The sequence below is a fragment of the Triticum aestivum genome, chromosome 6B, assembly GCF_018294505.1.
Source record: "Triticum aestivum cultivar Chinese Spring chromosome 6B, IWGSC CS RefSeq v2.1, whole genome shotgun sequence".
NCBI classification, from domain to species: domain Eukaryota; kingdom Viridiplantae; phylum Streptophyta; class Magnoliopsida; order Poales; family Poaceae; genus Triticum; species Triticum aestivum.
In genome coordinates, this window is record NC_057810.1 from 549,518,510 (window position 1) to 549,523,638 (window position 5,129).

Sequence of the window (5,129 nt, forward strand, 5' to 3'; positions counted from 1 at the left end):
CGTGATTAAGCCATAGTGACCCGAGATTAAGAAAAAAATGAAAAAAAATTGATTTTTTTTTAAAAATGTTTTTGAATTTTTTTTTGAAAAAAAATTTTTACTAATGGCGCACTTCTATGTGGTGCGCCATTAGTATACCAGATACTAATGGTGCACCATTAGAAAAAAATCTAATGGCGTGGTGCTAGTGGCGCACCTGTAGTGCACCATTAGTAGCGAAAACAGGTGCGCCACTAGTAGTCCTTTTTGTAGTAGTGTGATATGCAAAGCCACAAGCTTGGGGATGCTATGTTTGATGAACACGATATGTTTATCCCCCAAGTTTTGATGAGAATATTTATTATGATGAAAGCATGCCTCCTATTTATGATGATTATATTGATGAAAGTGGGTTTGGAAGAGTGTCAACTTTAGGAAGTAATGATCCCACTATTTTGGAGGATGTTGAATATTATTGTGATAATTATGAAAGTGGATTTGGAGAGGTCATGACTTTATTTAGTGATGAATCCACTATTTTGGAAGAGGTTCCAGTTGATTATGAGAACAAAGTTGCTATTTATGATGATTATTGTTATGACTTGTATGCTAGTAAGAATAATGATAACCATGAAACTTGTCATCATGATTTTGGTTTTCAATTGGATTATGCCTCACATGATAATTACTTTGTTGAGTTTGCTCCCACTACTATTCATGAGAAGAAATTTGCTTATGTGGAGAGTAGTAAATTTTCTATGCTTGTAGATATGAAAAGAATGCTTTAGGTTCTGGTTATATTGTTGAATTCATTCATGATGCTACTGAAATTATTATGAGGGAGGAATATATGCTTTTAGGAATTGCAATAGTGTCAAATTTCCTCTTTATGTGTTGAAAATCTTGAAGCTATGCTTGTTTTACCTTCCTATGCTAGTTGATTATTGTTCCCATAAGTTGTTTGCTCACAAAATCCCTATGCGTAGGAAGTGGGTTAGACTTAAATGTGCTAGTCATATTCTTCATGATGCTCCCATTATGTTTCAATTCTTATCTTTTAGGTGAGCATCATTGTCATCATCATGCCTAGCTAGAAAGGCATTAAAGAAAAGCACTTGTTGGGAGACAACCCAATATCTATACTTAGTGTTTTTGTGTGTCCACATGATTATGCTACTGTAATAATCATGTTTTATAGCTTTTGTTTCAATAAAGTGCCAAGTAAGACCTTTAGGATAGCTTACGATGATAGTTGTGTTGATCCTGCTGAGAATCAGAAACTTTTGCACCCAGTAAATTAGTTTTGTTAATTCACAGAAACGTGCTTCCGATCAGATCCTTTTTGCTATGGATTGGTACACAAATTTCTTAGGACTTCCTAATTTGGTAGAACTTTTGGAGTTCCATAAGTATACGTTTGATATAGATTACTACAACTGTTCTGTTTTTGACAGATTTTGTTTTCTATGTGTTGTTTGCTTATTTTGATGAATCTATGAGTAGTATCGGAGTGTATGAACCATAGAGAAGTTGTAATACAGTAGATATTACATCAATATGAATTTATAATGAGTTCATTATAGTACCTAAGTGGTTGTCTTATTTTCTTATACTAACGGAGCTTACGAGTTTTCTGTTGAGTTTTGTGTTGTGAAGTTTTCAAGTTTTGGGTAAAGATTCGATGGACTATGGAATAAGGAGTGGCAGGAACCTAATCTTGGGGATGACCAAGTCACCCCAAGGTAGTATTCAAGGACAAGCAAGAGCCTAAGCTCGGGGATGCCCCGGAAGGCATCCTCTCTTTCGTCTTCGTTCATCGGTTACTTTACTTGGAGCTATATTTTTATTCACCACATGATATGTGTTTTGCTTGGAGCGTCATTTTCTTTTGTTAGTATTACCTTGCTTTTATTTATAATAATATTTCGCATCTTCATTTTCAATAAAAATGTCAAGGATAGCCTTTACCATGCTTATTTTGCTAGTATACATGTTGCTGTTTAAAAACAGAAAGTTTACCGCTGTTGCAAACATTCCCTAGAAAAGTCAGAGAATGGTATAATGTTGAAACTATTTGCATATTGAGATCTGATAAATATTCTACATAGTAGTATTTTTCTCATAATTTTTGGAGTTAGGGAAGTATGATGAATCTTGCATTCTTTACAGACTATACTGTTTTGGCAGATTGCTGTTATGGTTGCATTGTTTGCATATGTTTGCTTGTTTAATGATTCTATTTGAGGATAGGAGTATTAAATATGCAGAGGCATTTAGTATGCAATGTTGAATAATAATTTTAGTGATTTTTTACAATAGAAAATGATAAGGTTTTGCATTGGTTTATACTAACCTATCTCACGAGTTCTTGTTGAGTTTGTTGTGGATGAAGCTTTTGATAAAAAGAAGAGAAACCATGATATGAGAGGAATTAAGGAGACATAAAAGCTCAAGCTTGGGGATGCCCAAGGCACCCCAAGATAATATTTCAAGAACTCTCAAGCATCTAAGCTTGGGGATGCCCCGTTAGGCATCCCACCTTTCTTCTTCAACAACTATCGGTTAGTATCGGTTAAGCCTAAGTTTTTGCTTCTTCACATGAGTTGTGCTATCCTTGCAATGTAATTTTTTTTGTTTTGCTTACTGTTTGAATACAATACCAAGATCTGAAATTCTTTAATGAGAGAGAGTCTTCACATAGTTACATAATTATTTAGCTACTCATTGATCTTCACTTATATCTTTTTGGAGTAGTTTGTCATTTACCCGTGTGCTTCACTTATATCCTATGAATAAATGGTTGAATGAGTTGAATGTCACAAATCTGAAATTATATATGTCTCATTTGCTTATCCCATGGGGAGTAATGACTTCACATCTAAGAAGTAGAGGTTGTAAATTTATTGAAGGTTAGCAAACATTGTATTGGTCATTTGAACAATTCATGAAAGAATATTGAAGGAAGAGAGATTTCACATATAAATATAATATCCTAGACATCTTTTATAATTGTGAGCACTCATTATGTATGACATGCTAAAGAGTTGATGTTGGACAAGGAAGACAACGTAATGGGTTATGTTTTCTCACATCTCAGTTAAAGTATATTGTCATGGATCATTCAAACATGTTGAGCTTGCCTTTCCCCCTCATGCTAGCCAAAATTCCTTGCACCAAGTAGAGATACTACTTGTGCTTCCAAATATCCTTAAACCCAGTTTTTGCCATGAGTGTCCACCATTCCTACCTATATGTGGTATTTACATGTCGTTCCAAGTAAATTTGCATGTGCCAAACTCTAAACCTTCAAACAATAATCTGTTTTGGATGCCCGAATCGCCCATGTAGCGACTAGGGGCTGTCAGTATCTTCCATGCTAGGTGGGTTATTCTCAAGATGAGTGGACTCCGCTCATCATTCACGAGAAAAATGGCTGGTAACCGGGATGCCCAGTCCCATGATCAAAAAGATCAAAATCAAATCAACAATAATTAAAACAAAACTCCCCCAGGTTTGATGTTAGTTGGAGGCACCCGTTGTTTCGATCAAGCCATGGATTGATGATTGTTGGTGGAGGGGGAGTAAAAGCTTTACCATTCTGTTCGGGAACCGCCTATAATGTATGTAGTATGGAAGATATTGGGAACTCTTGGTTGTTATGTTGACAATGAGATCATTCCTCTCAAAATTATTTATCTCTATTTCAAAATTGAGCTCTGGCAGCTCTGCAAATCCCTGCTTCCCTCTGCGAAGGGCCTATCTTTTACTTTATGTCTTTTACTTTATGCAAGAGTCAAGGTGATCTTCACCTTCCCCTTTTTCATTTTATCCTTTGGCAAGCACCTCGTGTTGGAAAGATCCTGATATATATATCCAATTGGATGTAAGTTAGCATGAACTATTATTGTTGACATCACCCAAAGGTGAATACGTAGGGAGGCAACACTATAAGCCCCTATCTTTCTCAGTGTCCGATTAAAACTCCATAACCATAAGTATTGCGTGAGTGTTAGCAATTGTAGAAGACTATATGATAGTTGAGTATGTGGAATTTGCTAACTCAAAGCTCTGACATAGACCCTTCCTGAAAATAACATGAATTACAATTGTTTGATGACTAAAAATGAAGTTTGCTAGTTTTGAAGAAAGTTTATGGTCTATGCTTTAACGTGCGAATAGCTTGTTACTTGATCTTGAGAAGTTATATGAGATGAACTACTGTTATGACATATAATCATGCTAAAAAAGCTGATTGAAATTATCTTTGATCAAACTTGTGCACCTTCTAGCATTCACACTTCATAAATTCTTTCTTTTATCATTTACCTACTCGAGGAGGAGCAGGAATTAAGCTTGGGGATGCTGATACGTCTCCAATGTATTTATAATTTATGAAGCATTCATGCTATTTTATTATCTGTTTTGAATGATTACGGGCTTTATTATACACTTTTATATTACTTTCGGGACTAACCTATTAACCGGAGGCCCAACCCATATTGTTTTTTTATTGCCTGTTTCAGTATTTCGAAGAAAAGGAATATCAAACGGAATCCAAACGGAATGAAACCTCTGGGAGCGTGATTTTTGGAAAGGATATGATCCGGGAGATTTGGAGTTCAAGCCAGGGAAGGTTCGAGGAAGCCAGGAGATAGGAGGGCGCGCCCACCCCTGGGCGCGCCCTCCTGTCTCTTGGGCCCCTCGAGGCTCCCCCGACCGACTTCTTTCGCCTATATATTCCCATATACCCTAAAAACATCAAATATGAAGATAGATCAGGAGTTCCACCGCCGCAAGCCTCTGTAGCCTCTCAGGAGCCCGTTCCGGCACCCTGCCGGAGGGGGAATCCATCACCGGTGGCCATCTTCATCATCCCGGCGATCTCCATGACGAGGAGGGAGTAGTTCACCCTCGGGGCTGAGGGTATGTACCAGTAGCTATGTGTTTGATCTATCTCTCTCTCTCTCGTGTTCTCTCTATGGCACGATCTTGATGTATCGCGAGGTTTGCTATTATAGTTGGATCTTATGATGTTTCTCCCCCTCTACTCTCTTGTGATGAATTGAGTTTGCCTCTTGAAGTTATCTTATCGGATTGAGTCTTTAAGGATTTGAGAACACTTTATGTATGTCTTGCCATGCTTATCTGTG